This window comes from Heterodontus francisci, chromosome 21 (assembly GCF_036365525.1).
Source record: "Heterodontus francisci isolate sHetFra1 chromosome 21, sHetFra1.hap1, whole genome shotgun sequence".
Taxonomy (NCBI): domain Eukaryota; kingdom Metazoa; phylum Chordata; class Chondrichthyes; order Heterodontiformes; family Heterodontidae; genus Heterodontus; species Heterodontus francisci.
Window position 1 is genome coordinate 89,797,973 of NC_090391.1, and position 18,797 is coordinate 89,816,769.

Here is an 18,797-nt window from a genome sequence, read left to right on the forward strand (position 1 = left end):
TCTGTCTTTCTCTCCCTGTCACTTCCTCTCTCTCCTTCGATCTCTGTCTCTGCCTCTCCCTCTGTCTCGCTCTCTCTGTCTCTCCAACAGCCTTTCCCTTTCCGTCTCTCCCTCTCTCTCCTTCTCTCTCTGTCTCTGCCTCCCTCTCTGTCACTCCCTCTCTCTCCTTCGATCTCTGTCTCTGCCACTCTCTCTGTCTCTCTCTCTGTCCCTCCATCTGTCTTTCCCTTTCTGTCTCTCCCTCTCTCTCCTTCTATCTATGTCTCTGCCTCTCTCTCTGTCTCGCTCTCTCTCTCTCTCCAATTGCCTTTCCCTCTCTGTCTCTCCCTCTCTCTCCTTCTCTCCCTGACACTCCCTCTCTCTCCTTCTCTCTCTGTCTCTCTCTCTGTCCCTCCAACTGTCTTTCCCTGTCTGTCACTCCCTCTCGGTCCTTCTATCTCTGTCTCTCTCTGTCTATCCCTCCATCTATCATTCCATCCCTGTCACACCATCTCTCTCCTTCTATCTCTGTCTCTCACTTTGTCCCTCCATCTGTCTTTACCTCTCTGTCTCTCTCTCTCTCTCCTTCCATCTCTGCCCCTCTCTCTCTATCCCTCCATCTGTCCTTCCCTCCCTGTCACTCCATCTCTCTCCCTGTCTCTCTCTCTCTCTGTCCCTCCATCAGTCTTTCCCTCCCTAACACTCCATCTCTCTCCTTCCATGTTCCCCTCTCTCTCTCTGTCTCTCCGCCTATCTTTCCCTCTCTGTCTATCCCTCTCTCTCCTTCTATCTCCGTCTCTCCCTCTCTGTCTCTCCGTCTGTCTTTCCCTCCCCGTCACTCCCTCTCTCTCCTTCCATCTCTGTCTCTCTGTTCCTCCATCTGTCTTTCCCTCTCTCTCCTATCTCTGTCTCTCTCTCTCTCTGTCTCCATTTTAAATATTCAGCAAGCTATTCCACTGTGGGAGCCAGCACACCCTCATGATGTTGTTTGTGGAATTTTCATGCTGGCTTATTGGTTAATTTTTAAACCTGTGATTGATAGATTGTTGTTAACCAAAGGTATTAAGAGATAAGGGGCAAAGGTGGGATATATGGTGTTAGTTAGATCACAGATCAGCCCTGATCTCACTGAATGCTGGAACAGGGTCGAGGGGTTAAATTGCCTCCTCATCTTCCGATGTCTGATGTTAAATATCCTTCTTTCACTCTCAGTCACCCTGTCTGTCTGTGTCTCTCTCTATTTCTCTCATTATCTCTCTCTCTCTGTTTCGGACAGTGTAGAGTGAGATTCACTCTGTCACCACCCCATGATGTTCCTGTCCTGGGACTGTTGGATGGGACAGTGTAGAAGGAGCATTACTCTGTATCTAATCCATGCTGAACCTGTCTGGGGAATGTTGATGGGAGAGAGCAAACAGAGAGGTCTGGGACCAGGGTCCTCATGGGGAGGACTTAATGGTGCCTCCTAATTGACCAGTTAGCAATATTGGTGCTCCAGGGATGAAAGGGACATTGGCTGAGTGGATACGACATTGGCTGAGAGAGTGGACAATGGTTGTTTCAGACTGGAGGGAGGTATACAGTGGAGGTTTATATTAGGACCACTGATCTTTTTGATATATACTAATGACTTGGACTTGTGTTTACAGGGCATAACTTCAATGTTTGCCAATGTTTGTGACATCTGCAATGTAATTAACAGGGAAGGGACTAGTAGCAGACTTCAGGAGGAGCGAGGCAGTCTGGTGAAATGGAACACACACGGACAAATGAATTAGGAGCAGGAGTAGGCCATTCGGCCCCTCGTGCCTGCTCTGTCATTCAATGGCTGATCTGATTGTGAACTCAACTCCACTTTCCTGTCTGCGTTCCATAACCCTTGACTCCCTAACTGATCAAAAATCTATCTAACTCAGCCTTGAATATATTCAATGATCCAGCCTCCACTGCTCTCTGGGGAAGAGAATTCCACAGACTGACCCCCCTCTGAGAGAAACACATTTCTCCTCATCTCAGTTTTAAATGGGATGCCCCTAATTTTTAAACTGTGTACCCTAGTTCTAGTCTCCCCAACAAGGGGAAACATCCTCTCAGCATCCACCCTGTCCATTCCCCTCGGGACCTGAGATGTTTCACTCAGATCACCTCTCATTCCTCAAAACTCCAGTGGGTATAGACCCAACCTGTTCAACCTTTCCTCATAAGATAACCCCTTCATCCCAGGAATCAGCCCAGTGAACCTTCTCTGAACTACTTCGAATGCAATTATATAATTTCTTCAGTAAGGAGACCAAAAGTGTCCACAATCCTGCAGACGTCGTCTAACTTATGCCCTGTACAGCTGTAGCAACACTTCCCTACTTTGATATCCTATTCACCTTGCAATAAACAACAACATTCCATTTGCCTTCCTAATCACTCGCTGTAGCTACACGGTAACATTTTGTGATTCATGTACCAGGACACCCAGACCCCTCTGTACCGTACAGTTCTGCAGTCTCTCTCCATTTCAATAATATACTGATTTTTATTCTTCCTGCTAAAGTGGACAAGCTCACATTTTCCCACATTGTACTCCATTTCCCAATTTTTTCCTCACTCACTTAACCTATGGAAATCTCTTTATAGACACTTTATGTCCTCTTGACAGCTTACTATCCAAACTATCATTGGACAGACACAGGGCAGGTTAACTTCAATGCTGAGAAATGAGAAGTGATGCATTTTGGAAGGAAGACTGAGTGATATAAACTAAATGGTACAATGTTAAAATGGGTGACAGGACAGAGAGATCTGGGATTTCATCAATGTTACCTGCTCTACCCAAAAGCTCAATTTGGCGCTTGGAATCTGTGAGTTGAATTGAGCTTCATCCTGAAAAGTGTTAGCAAACGTGTTGGGAAATGTGTCAAAAGCTGTTTCCATTCAGACATTTCTGCATGGTGGAAGTGTGAGCTGTCTTTGCAGAGACAGGAAATAGAGTTGTATGAATGGACCTGCAGGTTTTGGTTGATGCAATAAGGTGAGAATTTGAATTGTGTCCCTTCCCGATACACAGAATTGAAGGTATTTACAGAACACCACATGAAGTAGTTTACCAATGTCTGACAAACTTCAAAGACTTCAAACACATGGAAGAAGAGGAGAAGGGAACAATGTACAAAACTTGAGACAGTCACAGAACAGCAGTAGGAAAATGAATCTCTTTTTATGGGTTTTAATTTGAAGGCCTGAGCTGATGATTGAAAAAGTAGGATTTCAAATCCCACACAGGGCTGTTGTGAATTTGAATTTTGTTTTTTCTAAAAAATAAACATAAATCTGGAATTAGAAAACCTCTCGGATGGAATGATTCACTCCTGTCTACTAGTGCAAAGCCCGTGTGTGTCTCAGTTTAGCTGTATTTAATAACGATTTAAGATGATGTGGTAGAATGCAACATACCCAAGTTTATCAATGACACTAAAATAGGCAGCATTGTAAGCAGTGTAGCTGGAAGCAGAACAATGCAAAGAGATATCTGAAGTGAATGGTTAAAACTGTGGTAGATTGATTTCAATGTCAGTAAAAAAGACTGGAACAGAGTACTTTATAAATGGTCTCTCACTGTCTTCCAACATTTTCCCTCTCTCTCCATTTCCCCATTTGTTTCCGTTTCCCTCTCTCCTCTTTCCTTCATCGCCCCCAACTTTATAAATGGAGAGGGAGCTCCTTCTACTTTATAAATAAAGATGGAGCTCCCTCCACTTTATACGTAGCGGCGGAGCTCCCTCCACTTTATACACTGAAAGGGAGCTCCCTCTGGTTTATATAGCTGCCGTGGTGGGATTTGAACCCCTGTCCCCAGGCCATCAGATTGGGCCTCTGGATTCCGTGACCAGTGATATTATCACGACCCAACTGCCTCCAAAATGGATGCGTACAGTGTCTGTAATATCAATCACAGTAGTTTCTGGGCTGTAACCCTGAACATGGTCCCGAATCAGAGACTCAAAGTTCTCATTTTAACTGGGAAAAGGCAGGAACAGAGTGAAACGGGATTGCTTTTGTCCCTGGATTCAGTGACCACTGCAGACAGATCAGTTACATTTACAATAGAAATGCCAGGAGTGAACAAGGTCTATGCAATAATATGGAAAATGTAAGTGATGCCTCTCATAATTGCCATCCGTCCAGTATGAGGACCTTTTTCAGGTTTATTCCCGAGAGAGGCCTTACTAAGAAAATGTCATTGACATTGAAATGATGGTGTTTTATCCACCACATTATTTACATCAGAGTCAAAGCTGCTGATGTAATGTGTTTGTTCAGGTGAGTGTAACTAATAGCAATGATCAGGGGTATAACCGTGTCAGTGGAGACTTATCCACTGTATAAATCAGGACCCATTGGAATGGATCAGCTCAGAGTGCCTGGTGGAGCTGTGGATTCCAGGCTAATAGAAGTCTCTGCTTCTCACAGAAATGGGATATCCAGTATTCGTTCAGTTCATATTCATTTACTATCCTGTACTTGCAGCAATTGGAGTTGCTGGTAAGCAGTATCTCAGCTGTTAATGGTCTAAATCAATGTTAACTGAGCTGCTGTACTGGGTATTATTTCCCTCTGTGTGTGTTACACAGCCACCTGTTCTTTTCCAGCAATCTATTGATGGAATCTTCTCATTGTCTACTCTTTACATTCTTGCAGGTGTTGTATTATGTATTTAATGGTATTGTTTTAAGTAACTGTGGCATCATTACTGGATTATTCTGTGTATTGAATGTATTGGAATGAGATGTTTCAGTTAGGATCAATAACCAGACCATTAGGAGTTTTTAACATTTTCATGATGTGGATCTAACCAGTCCTGGAATATTTTTATGATTTTTTTCAGTGATTGATAATGAGACATCTCACGGTCTCAGTGTTGCAAGGGGACAGAACAATGTCCTCCCTCCCCAATAACATGGCTCAGTTTAACTGGGATTTCAATGTATTTATTGATTATCACTGTTATCAAATATTATTTCATTCTGCGTGTGTCTGCTTCAGAAGTCTGGCTACTGAACTGAGTTTGCTGCTGACACTTTCACTTCTCCTTCTCTGCTTCACTGTGGACCTTCACTGTCACTGCACTACATTGTAAAATAGAAAGTATTGATGTGATGTTTTACTGGTTTTCACTCTGTCAGTTGGAATCAGGAGACTTTCCATTTATCTGTAGATTATCAGCTGCAGTGCTGATGTTAGTGTTTTATTAATTAAACAATCCCACATTCTAACAGATTACTTTATAATTCCAGGAGAAGGAATTTCAATGATTGTGAGGTTTGTCTGCAAGTAGCTTTCGATCCTGTTTATTCCATGTATTGTAGATGAAGTGAAGAGTGTAGGTGAACAGGTGGAGACTTGAGTGTTCTGTAGATACAGTAAATTATTCACAGAGGTTTCACCATTGAACAAACTGACTCTGAGAATAGAATCATTGAACCTGGGGCAGGTGAACAGAACACAGACGCAGAATGTTAGGAATAAATCATATGTGAAAAGTAGCATTAATGAACAATTTACCGGGTGTGTGTCCTCCAGAGAGATAGGGAAGGAGAAAAGGAGCAGGGAGAACGAAACCGATGGAAAAGGAAAAGCAGAAGGAAAGAGAAAGAGAAAGAAGCAGCAGTGTAAATAATTCACTATCATAAAGTGCTGGAATTTCCAGAACAATTAGTGAGAGAAACTGTGAGTTGAAGTTGTCTGTTGTCAGATTGTGTTCATTTTCCTGTTGGACTTGATCCTCTGTGTTGATTTCTGTCTGGTCCTCATTTTGTTTTGCAGAGAATTCATATTCCTCACTTAGTGACTGAATAAACAGAACAGAATCAGTTCATCACTGATGGTAATTCATTATTTAAATACTGCACTTTAAAATCTCTGTGACTGCTGAATTCAATAAAGAGGAGGCTGATATAAGAAATATATTAAAATTTATATTTAATAGCCTGTACAAACTAAATATATTGACTATATTTTATAAACAATGAACTGTTCTCCAACACCAATAACCACAGGGATTATTGTTTGAATGTATTAATTGAGTTGTATTACTGGGATCTATAGATTATATTTCCTCTAACACTCTGCTGCAGTCTCTCCCTGTGATTCTCAGCCTCTCCTCTCACTGTATTGAATCCTCAGTCTCTTCATCCATTGCTTCAGTTTATCCACTTTCCCAAACCATCTGCTCCAATCTCCCCTCCTGCTCCAACATGTCCTTTCCCTGGAATTTAGAAGGTTATGGGGTGATTTGATGAATGTTTTCAAGATAAGAAGGGAAACTGAACGGGTCGACAGAGAGTAACAATTCCCACTGGCTGCGGAGTCAGGAACTTGGGGGCATAGTCTAAAAATCTAAACGCAGTCTAAAAACCTTTCAGGAGTAAAATGATGAAACAAGGTGTGGTATCAGTTTGAAACTCTCTTCCACAAACAGCAATTGATGCTGAGACACTTGTTGTTTTTAAATCTGAGTTTAATAGATTTTTGTTAACCAAAGGTATTAATGGGCAAAGATAGGTACATGGCGTTAGATCACACATCAGCCATGAGCTCATTGAATGACAGAAGAGGGTTGAGGGGCCAAATGGCCTCCTCCTCTTCCTCTGTCCAATGACAAATATCTTGCTATCATTATCTGTGTCTTGGTCTGTGTCTCTCTCTTTGTCTCTCTTTCTGTCTGTCTGTCTCTCTCTCTCTCTCCTTTCTCAAATATCTGTGGAAATCCACAAACATTAGTCAGCCATTTTCGGCTTGTTCTCGGTGGCCATTTTATCTTACCACAACACTGGGACATTTATTCCAGAGACCGACTCCTCATCAATGTAAGGATAGTGCTCAAATTGTGTCAGAGACACACACATGGAGACACTGAGACACACAGTACTAGAAAATAATTATTCATTCCCTTGTGCCCAATAAAGTGCACTCCACTGTGATTAGGCTTGGTGGCCTGTAATTACTCCGTCTATTACTTTCACCCTTGTTAATCAACAGGACAGCATACACAGTCCTCCAGTGATCTGGCAGCACGACTATAACCAGTGAGGATTGGAAAATGATGGTCAGAGCCTCTGCTATTTCCTCCTTTGCACCTGTAAACAGTCTGAGCCTGGTAAATTATCAGCTTTCAAAGATGCTAATCCCTGAATATTTCCTCTCTCACTGTTTATCCCATTCAATATTTCAAATCCCTCCTCATTGACTACAATGTCCATGTCGTCCCCTCTATTGTGAAGACAGTCGCCATGTATTCATTCTGAACCATGCCCGCATCATCCGCCTCCACGGTTAGGAAAAAGGAGGAGAGACGATATAAAGTAAGGGATAGAATTCTGAAGGAGGTGCCGGAACAGAAACATCTGGGGAGTATTTGTGCACTAATCACTGAAGGTGGCAGGGCAGGTTCAGAAAGTGGTTAAACGGCAGAAGGGCTCCTGAGATTATAAATAGAGACATTGAATACAAAAACAAGGAAATTATGACCTTTGTAAAACGCTGGTTTGCCTTCAACTGGAGCATTGTCCAATTTTGGACACCGTAGTTTAGGAAGAATGTGGGGGCATTAGAGAGGGTGCAAAAAAGATTCACAAGAATGGTTCCAGGGATGAGGGTCTTCAGTTCCGTGGATAGATTGGAGAAGCTGGGATTGTTCTCTGTGTCTCTCACTGTCTCTGGCTCCTGCTATCTCTGACACTAAGAGGGAGACAGAGGGAGAGAGGCTTAGATATGCAGATAGAGAGAGTGCTGTTGAGAGGGACAAAATTGGAGAGAGAGAGATTGTTGAGGTGGATTGAAAGGCAGAATGTAAGATATATTCATTTAATGGAATCCTTTACTGTTGTGTATGCAAACAGAGAAAGATAGGTATGTCGAGTGAAATATTGGTGGAGTGGGAGAAATGTGTATGAAGTTGGGGCCCAGGCGGCCAGTTTTGATGATCAAGAAGGAAAACGCTCCATTGTAAACATCTAGCCAGTTATTCCACCATGGAAGCCATCACACCCACATGATATTGGTGTGGAAATCTTGTAATCTATGCCCATGGTTAGCTGGATTGTTGTGCCATCACACCCACATGATATTGGTGTGGAAATCTTGTAATCTATGCCCATGGTTAGCTGGATTGTTGTAATTTATTTTCCATATTCATTCCTGAGAATTACTCCTGTGTGTTCTCTCATTACCGTTCTGCTTTCTGCATCCACAGTTGTTTCTGTCTGGCTCACAGTCACTTTCACCTTTGATCGATTTGTGGCCATTTGTTGTGAGAAGCTGAAAACAAAATATTGCAGCGAGAAAAGGGCAGCTGTGGTTGTGGGAACAGTGAGTGTGCTGGGCTGTTTAGAGTCTCTCCCCTGGTACTTTACACAGGAACAAAAATACATTATTGATAATGTTCCCATGGGTTGTGTTAATAAACTGAGCTTCTTTACTTCCCCCATATGGGGGGCTTTTGAATTGTTCAACCGCATTTTAACCCCTTGTGTCCCGGTCTTTCTGATGTTGCTGCTCAATGTTCTGACTGTCAGACGGATTTTATTCTCCAGTAAAGTCCGCAGGGGATTCCGGCGCCACAGCAACGCAGAGAATCACAAGGACCCAGAGATGGAGAATCGCAGGAAATCAATTATTTTACTCTTCAGTATATCCGGCAGTTTTATCCTGTTATGGGTGACCCGGGTTGTGTATAACATTTATAGTCGAATTACAGATATTTATTATTATTCCTCCTACACTGACCCTCTCTTTATCACAGATCAAACATCAAAGATGCTGCAGATTCTCAGTTCCTGCACCAACACATGTATTTACATTGTGACCCTGACTAAATTCAGACAGGAGCTGAAGAAGGGGGTGAAATACCCTCTCAATCTCATTGTTAAATTAGTGAAATCATAGAAAGAGCTGAAGGGTTTCAAACACTGGAACTAAATCCAGTGGGCCGGAGGCACTGGAGAGCCAATGTCGTATCCACTCAGCCAATGTCCCTTTCATCCCTGGAGCACCAATATTGCTAACTGGTCAGGGATGGTGCAGGAGGGAGGGTTTTGGTTTCCTGGATAATTGGGGCTCTTTCTGGGGTAGGTGGGACCTCTACAAACAGGATGGTCTTCACCTGAACCAGAGGGGTACCAATATCCTGGGGGGGAGGTTTGCTAGTGCTCTTCGGGGGGGGTTTAAACTAATTCAGCAGGGGAATGGGAACCTAAATTGTAGTGCCAGTGTACAGGATGTTGAGAGTAGTGAGGTCAGGGATATGGTTACAAGGACGCAAGAGGGCACTGGCAAGCAAGAACCTGGTTTAAAGTGTGTCTATTTCAACGCCAGGAGCATCCGGAATAAGGTGGGTGAGCTTGCAGCATGGGTTGGTACCTGGGATCTCGATGTAGTGGCCATTTCGGAGACATGGGTAGAGCAGGGGCAGGAATGGATGTTGCAGATTCCGGGATTTAGATGTTTCAGTAAGAACAGAGAAGATGGTAAAAGAGGGGGGGTGGGTGTGGCATTGTTAATCAAGGAGAGTATTACAGCGACAGAAAGGACTCGGCTACTGAGGTAGTATGGGCTGAGGTTAGAAACAGGAGAGGTGAGGTTACCCTGTTGGGAGTCTTTTATAGACCTCCGAATAGTTCCAGAGATGTAGAGGAAAGGATAGCGAAGATGATTCTCGACAGGGGTGAGAGTAACAGGGTAGTTGTTATGGGGGACTTTAACGTTCCAAATATCAACTGGAAATACTATAGTTCGAGTACTTTAGATGGGTCAGTTTTTGTCCAGTGTGTGCAGGAGGGTTTTCTGACACAGTATGTAGACAGGCCAACCAGGGGCGATGCCACATTGGATTTGGTACTGGGAAATGAACCCGGCCAGGTGTTAGATTTAGATGTAGGTGAGCACTTTGGTGATAGTGATCACAATTCGGTTAGGTTTACCTTAGCGATGGGCAGGGACAGGTATATACCGCAGGGCAAGAATTATAACTGGGGGAAAGGAAATTATGATGCGATTAGGCAAGATTTAGGATGCGTAGGATGGGGAAGGAAACTGCAGGGGATGGGAACAATCGAAATGTGGAGCTTATTGAAGGAGCAGCTACTGCGTGTCCTTGATAAGTATGTACCTGTGAGGCAGGGAGGAAGTTGTCGTGCGAGGGAGCCGTGGTTTACTAAAGAAGTTGAAGTGCTTGTCAAGAGGAAGAAGAAGGCTTATGTTAGGATGAGACGTGAAGGCTCAGTTAGGGCGCTTGAGAGCGACAAGCTAGCCAGGAAGGATCTAAAGGGAGAGCGAAGAAGAGCAAGGAGAGGACACGAGAAGTCATTGGTGGATCGGATCAGGGAAAACCCTAAGGCTTTCTATAGGTATATCAGGAATAAAAGAATGACTAGAGTTAGATTAGGGCCAATCAAGGATAGTAGTGGGAAGTTGTGTGTGGAATCAGAGGAGATAGGGGAAGTGTTAAATGAATATTTTGCGTCAGTATTTACAGTAGAGAAAGAAAATGTTGTTGAGAATACTGAGATTCAGGCTACGAGGCTAGATGGGATTGAGGTTCACAAGGAGGAGGTGTTAGCAATTTTGGAAAGTGTGAAAATAGATAAGTCCCCTGGGCCAGATGGGATTTATCCTAGGATTCTCTGGGAAGCTAGGGAGGAGATTGCAGAGCCTTTGTCCTTGATCTTTATGTCGTCATTGTCGACAGGAATAGTGCCGGAAGACTGGAGGATTGCAAATGTTGTCCCCTTGTTCAAGAAGGGGAGTAGAGACAGCCCTGGTAATTATAGACCTGTGAGCCTTACTTTGGTTGTGGGTAAAATGTTGGAAAAGGTTATAAGAGACAGGATTTATAATCATCTTGAAAAGAATAAGTACATTAGAGATAGTCAGCACGGTTTTGTGACGGGTAGGTCGTGCCTCACAAACCTTATTGAGTTTTTCGAGAAGGTGACCAAACAGGTGGATGAGGGTAAAGCAGTGGATGTGGTGTATATGGATTTCAGTAAGGCGTTTGATAAGGTTCCCCACGGTAGGCTATTGCAGAAAATACACAAGTATGGGGCTGACGGTGATTTAGAGCTTTGGGTCAGAAATTGGCTAGCTGAAAGAAGACAGAGGGTGGTGGTTGATGGCAAATGTTCATCCTGGAGTTTAGTTACTAGTGGTGTACCGCAAGGATCTGTTTTGGGGCCACTGCTGTTTGTCATTTTTATAAATGACCTGGAAGAGGGTGTAGAAGGGTGGGTTAGTAAATTTGCAGATGACACTAAGGTCGGTGGAGTTGTGGATCGTGCCGAAGGATGTTGTCGGGTACAGAGGGACATAGATAGGCTGCAGAGCTGGGCTGAGAGATGGCAAATGGAGTTTAATGCGGAAAAGTGTGAGGTGATTCACTTTGGAAGGAGCAACAGGAATGCAGAGTACTGGGCTAATGGGAGGATTCTTGGTACTGTAGATGAACAGAGAGATCTTGGTGTCCAGGTGCATAAATCCCTGAAGGTTGCTAACCAGGTTAATAGGGCTGTTAAGAAGGCATATGGTGTGTTAGCTTTTATTAGTAGGGGGGTCGAGTTTCGGAGCCACGAGGTCATGCTGCAGCTGTACAAAACTCTTGTGAGACCGCACCTGGAGTATTGCGTGCAGTTCTGGTCACCGCATTATAGGAAGGATGTGGAAGCTATGGAAAGGGTGCAGAGGAGATTTACTAGGATGTTGCCTGGTATGGAGGGAAGGTCTTACGAGGAAAGGCTGAGGGACTTGAGGTTGTTTTCGTTGGAGAGAAGGAGGAGGAGAGGTGACTTAATAGAGACATATAAGATAATCAGTGGGTTAGATAGGGTGGATAGTGAGCGTCTTTTTCCTCGGATGGTGATGGCAAACACGAGGGGACATAGCTTCAAGTTGAGGGGTGATAGATATCGGACAGATGTGAGAGGTAGTTTCTTTACTCAGAGAGTAGTAAGGGCATGGAACGCCCTGCCTGCAGCAGTAGTAGATTCGCCAACTTTAAGGGCATTTAAGTGGACATTGGATAGACACATGGATGAAAATGGAATAGTGTAGGTCAGATGGTTTCACAGGTCGGCGCAACATCGAGGGCCGAAGGGCCTGTACTGCGCTGTAATGTTCTATAAAAAAAAAATTAGGAGGCACCATTAAGTCCTCCCCATGAGGACCCTGGTCCCAGACCTCTCTGTTTCCACTGTCCCATCAACATTCCCCAGACAGGTACAGCATGGATTAGATACAGAGTAATGCTCCTTCCACACTGTCCCATCCAACAGTCCCAGGACAGGAACATCATGGGATGGATACAGAGTGAATCTCACTCTGCACTGTCTGAAACAGACAGAGAGAGAGAGAGAGAATGAGAGAAATAGAGAGAGACACAGACAGACAGGGCGACCGAGAGAGAAAGAAGGATATTTAACGTCAGACTTAGGAAGATGAGGAGGCAATTTAACCCCTCGACCCTGTTCCAGCATTCAGTGAGATCAGGGCTGATCTGTGGTCTAACTAACACCATATATCCCACCTTTGCCCCTTATCTCTTAATACCTTTGGTTAACAACAATCTATCAATCTCAGATTTAAAAATTTACAAGTGTCTCAGCATCAATTGCTGATTGTGGAAGAGAGTTCCAAACTGATACCACACTTGGTGTGTTGAAGTGTTTCTTCATTTCACTCCTGAAAGGTTTTGAGACTACATTTAGATTTTTAGACTCGGCCCACAAGTTCCTGACTCCGCAGCCAGTGGGAATAGTTATTATCTGTCTACCTTAGCAGAGTCTCCTTGTCTGCACTGCCCCATCGAACAATCTCAGAGAAGGTACAGCACGGGTTAGATACAGAGTACAGTTCAGTTTAAACATTCCCTGGAGTGTCGGATTAACCCGGGTCACTCACTGTGCCCGGCTCAGCCTCAAGACTCACCTGTCTCAGTCACTGAGACGCTCCTGTATCACTTGCCTTAATGTAAGTGAATGCCGGGTTTGGGAGCGGGACAGGCACACGGGATTAGGACGACTGCTCCTGTGGCGGATAAGCATCAGTAATCCCTCAGAGAATCAGAACAGACCAGCGAGATTCAGAAAAGGAAACTTGTGTTGAATTTGAGTCTTGCATTGTGGAATGCTTTAGTATTTGGTGAGAATGTTGAGCCAGTGACATTTTGCCCCAGTGGGATGAATAGATACTATATGACTTGATTACAACAGTAAGGTACCGTGTGTACTGTAAATATGGACTGAAATAACAATGTAACTGATCAATTTTCAGCTGAATACTATGACTACAGTTCTACCTGCTATCCTGTTATATATGTGCTGCTATACCTGCTATATTTGAGAATGTGCAAACGACACAATGGGATGAAGTCAAAGTGGCCACTGTTTATATTTTCTGACTATCCCAAGTTCCTGACTCCGCAGCCAGTGGGAATATTTACTCTCAGTCCACCCTATCAGTTTCCCATATTATTTTATAAACTTTCATCAAATCACCCCATAACCTTCTAAATTCCAGGGATACGCAGTAAATCTCCAGCTACACTGTCCCATTAAACATTTCCAAGCCAAGCACAATGTTGGATTTGACACAGAGTAAATTTCCCTCCACGCTGTCACATCACACTCTCCCAGGGCAGGAACATCATGGTGTGGATACAGAGTGAAGCTCACTCTCCACTGTCCGAAACACAGAGATGGAGAGACAGAGAGAAAGAGAGAAACAGAGAGACAGAGACTAACAGGGTGACTGAAAGAGAAAGAAGGATATTTAACAGGGGATATTGGAAGAGGAGGATGCAATTTAACCCCACAACTCTGTTCCTGCATTCAATGAGATCATGGCTGATCTGTGATCTATCTTCCACCACAGATCCTGCCTTTGCCCCTGATCTCTTAATACCTTTGGTTAACAAGAATCTATCATTCACAGGTTTAAAAATTAACCAATAAGCCAGCATGAAATTTCCACAAACAATATCATGAGGGTGTGATGGCTCCCACAGTGGAATAGCTTGCTGAATATTTAAAATGGAGACAGAGAGAGAGGGACAGAGATAGGAGAGATAGGGAAAGACAGAGAGGGAAAGACAGATGGAGGAACAGAGAGACAGAGATGGAAGGAGAGAGAGGGAGTGACAGGGAGGGAAAGACAGTTGGAGGGACAGAGAGAGAGACAGAGATAGAAGGAGAGAGAGGGAGAGACAGAGAGGGAAAGACAGACGGAGAGACAGAGAGAGACAGGGGAAGATGGAAGGAGAGAGAGGGACTGTTAGGGAGGGAAAGACAGATGAGGGACAGAGAGAGAGAGACATGGAGGGAAGGACAGATGGAGGGATAGAGAGAGAGAGAGAGAGACAGAGAGGTAAAGACAGATGGAGCGACAGAGAGAGAGACAGAGAGAGAAGGAGAGAGATGGTGTGACAGGGAGGGAAGGATAGATGGAGGGATAGAGAGAGAGAGAGACAGAGAAAGAAGGAGAGAGAGGAAGTGACAGGGAGGGAAAGACAGTTGGAGGGACAGAGAGAGAGACAGAGAGAGAAGGAGAGAGAGGGAGTGTCAGGGAGAGAAGGAGAGAGAGGGAGAGACAGAGAGGGAAAGGCAATTGGAGAGAGAGAGAGCGAGACAGAGAGAGAGGCAGAGACAGAGATAGAAGGAGAGAGAGGGAGAGACAGAAAGGGAAGGATAGATGGAGGGATAGAGAGAGAGAGAGACAGAGAAAGAAGGAGAGAGAGGAAGTGACAGGGAGGGAAAGACAGTTGGAGGGACAGAGAGAGAGACATAGAGAGAAGGAGAGAGAGGGAGTGTCAGGGAGAGAAGGAGAGAGAGGGAGAGACAGAGAGGGAAAGGCAATTGGAGAGAGAGAGAGCGAGACAGAGAGAGAGGCAGAGACAGAGATAGAAGGAGAGAGAGGGAGAGACAGAAAGGGAAGGACAGATGGAGGGACACAGAGAGAGGCAGAGACGGAGATAGAAGGAGAGAGATGGAGAGACAGAGAGGGAAAGACAGATGGTGAGCCAGAGAGAGAGAGTCAGAGATGGAAGGAGAGAGATGGAGTGACATGGAGGGAAAGACAGATGGAGTGACAGAGAGAGAGACAGAGATAGAAGGAGAGAGAGGGAGTGACACGAGAGGGAAAGACAAAATGGATACAGAACTGGCTGCAAGATGGATACAGAACTGGCTAAGTCATAGAAGACAGAGGGTAGCAGTGGAAGGGTGTTTTTCTGAATGGAGGGATGTGACTAGTGGTGTTCCGCGGGGATCAGTGCTGGGACCTTTGCTGTTTGTAGGATATATAAATGATTTGGAGGAAAATGTCGCTGGTCTGATTAGTCAGTTTGCGGACGACACAAAGGTTGGTGGAGTTGCGGATAGTGATGAAGATTGTCAGAGGATACAGCAGGATATAGATCGGTTGGAGACTTGGGCGTAGAAATGGCAGATGGAGTTTAATTCGGACAAATGTGAGGTAATGCATTTTGGAGGGTCTAATGGAGCTGGGAAGTATACAGTAAATGGCAGAACCCTTAGGAGTATTGACAGGCAGAGAGATCTGGGCGTACAGGTCCACAGGTCACTGAAAGTGGCAACGCAGGTGGATAAGGTAGTCAAGAAGGCATACGGCATGCTTGCTTTCATCGGTCGGGGCATAGAGTATAAAAATAGGCAGGTTATGCTGCAGCTGTACAGAACTTTAGTTAGGCCACACTTAGAATATTGCGTGTAATTCTGGTCGCCACACTACCAGAAGGACGTGGAAGCTTTGGAGAGGGTACAGAAGAGGTTTACCAGGATGTTGCCTGGTCTGGAGGGCATTAGCTATGAGGAGAGGTTGGAAAAACTCGGATTGTTTTCACTGGAACGACGGAGGTGGAGGGGCGACATGATAGAGGTTTACAAATTTATGAGCGGCATGGACAGAGTGGATAGTCAGAAGCTTTTTCCCAGGGTGGAAGAGTCAGTTACCAGGGGACATAGGTTTAAGGTGCGAGGGGCAAAGTTTAGAGGGGATGTGCGAGGCAAGTTCCTTACACAGAGGGTGGTGAGTGCCTGGTACTTGTTGCCGGGGGAGGTGGTGGAAGCAGGTACCACAGAGACGTTTAAGAGACATCTTGACAAATACATGAATAGGATGGGAATAGAGGGATACGGACCCCGGAAGTGCAGAAGGTTTTCGTTTAGGCAGGCATCAACATCGGCGCAGAGCTGGAGGGCCGAATGGCCTGTTCCTGTGCTGTGCTGTTCTTTGTTCTTTGACAGATGGAGGGACAGAGAGAGAGACAGAGAGAGAAGGAGAGAGAGGGAGAGACAGAGAGGGAAAGACAGATGGAAGGACAGAGAGAGAGATAGAGAGAGAAGGAGAGAGAGGGAGTGACCGGGAGGGACGGACAGATGGAGGGATAGAGAGAGAGGCAGAGATAGAAGGAGAGAGAGAGAGTGATGGGTGGGGTGACTGATGGAGAGACAGAGAGAGAGAGAGAGACAGAGAGTGAAGGAGAGAGTGGGAGTGACAGAGATGGAAAGACAGATGGAGAGACAGAGAGAGAAAGAGGCAGAGATGGGAGAAGAGAGGGAGTGACAGAGAGGTTTCATAAAAATCTATCAAACTCAGATTTAAAAATTAACAAGTGTCTCAGCATCAATTGCTGATTGTGGAAGAGAGTTCCAAACTGATACCACACCTGGTGTGTTGAAGTGTTTCTTCATTTCACACCTGAAAGGTTTTTAGATGAGGTTTATATTTTTAGACTATGCCCCCATGTTCTAGACACTGCAGCCAGTGGGAATTGTTACTCTCTGTCTACCCTATCAGTTTCCCTTATTATCTTGAAAACAATCATCAAATCACACCTGAGCCTTCAAAATTCCAGGGATACACCGTAAATCTCCAGCTGCACTGTCCCATTAAACATTCCCAAGCCAAGCACAAGGTTGGGTTTGACACAGAGTAAATTTCCCTCTATACTGTCCCATCACACACTCCCAGGGCAGGAACATCATGGGGTGGATACAGAGTGAATCTCACTCTGCACTGTCCGATAGAGACAGAGAGAGAGACAGAAAGAGTGAAACAGAGAGACATGGACTGACAGGGTGACTAAAAGAGATAGAAGGATACTTCACAGGGGATACTGCAAGAGGCGGATGCAATTCAACCCCACAATCCTGTTCCGGCATCAAATGAGATCTTGGCTGATCTGTGATGTAACTTACACCATATATCCTGCCTTTGCCCCTTATCTCTTAATACCTTTGGTTAACAAGAATCTATCAATCACAGATTTAAAAATTAACCAATATGCCAGCAGGAAATTTGCACAACCAATATCATGAGGGTGCGATGGATCCCACAGTGGAATAGCTTGCTGGATGTTTAAAATGGAGACTGTTCCTTCTGGATCATCAAACGTATCTGCCTGGGCTCCAACTTCAACTACATTTCCCCATCTCCCGATGTTTTTTCCTCTCCATATCTATCTCGTATATGTTTGTGTACACAGCACTGAAGGATTACATCAAATTAATATATCTTACATTATCCTTTTCATCCACCTCAACAATCTCTCTCTCTCCAATTTTGTCCCTCTCTACAGCCCTCTCGCTGCCTTCATATCTAACCCTCTCTCCCCCTGTCTCTCTCCTAATGTCAGAGATAGCAGGAGAGAGAGACAGAGAGAGAATGTTGAAGGAACTGTACTCTGTTCCTAAGCTGTGCTGAACCTGCTCTGGGAGTGTTTGATGGGCTACATTAATGGGCCGTGTACAGTCCTGTATCAGGCTGTGAAGAAGCACAGCTTGTTCAGTGTACAACGGGTCAAAGGGAACGATTCACTCCTGTCTGCTACTGGGAAGAGAGACAGATCTTAACATCAAGGCAGCGTTTGACCGAGTGTGACATCGAGGAGCCCGAGTAAAACTGAAGTCAGTGGGAATCGTGGGAAATCTCTCCACTGGTTGGAACAATACCGAGCACAAAGGAAGATGGTTGTGGTTGTTGGAAGTCAATCATCTCAGTCCCAGGCCTTCACTGCAGGAGATTCTCAGGGTAGTGTCCTCAGCCCAGCCATCTTCAGCTGAGATCCCAGCAGAAAGTGCTTTAAATACTGAGCAGGTCAGGCAGCATCTGTGGAGAGAGAAACAGAGTTAGTGATTCAGCTCGATGCTTTCCAGATTTCCAGCATCCACAGTATTTTGCCTCAGATAATGAAGCAATCCATAGCCACATGCACCAAGACCCAGACAACATTCAGGTTTGGGCCGACCAGTGGGAAGTAACATTCACGTCACACAAGTGCCCGGCAATGACCATCTGCAACAAGAGAGGATCCAACCACCTCCCCTTGGCATTCAAAGCATTATCCCATCGCTGAATCCCCCAGCGTCAACATCCTGGGGTAACATTGACATCAAACTTAACTGAACGAAACACATCAATAGTTTCTTCACCCAGTGGCTGGTGGGTGTTTGGAACTCACTGCCTGAAAGGATGGTCGAGGCAGAAACCCTCATCATATTTAAAACAATCTCTTGGATATTCACTTCTCCATATTTAAAATGGGTAAGGAATAACTCTCCTCGTCTACACTGCCTCATCGAACAATCTCAGAGAAGGTACAGCACGGATTAGATACAGAGTAAAGTTCCGTTTAAACATTCCCTGGAGTGTCGGATTAACCCGGGTCACTCACTGTGCCCGGCTCAGCCTCAAGACTCACCTGCCTCGGTCACTGAGATGCTCCTGTATCACTTGCCTTTACATAAGTGGATGCTGGGTTT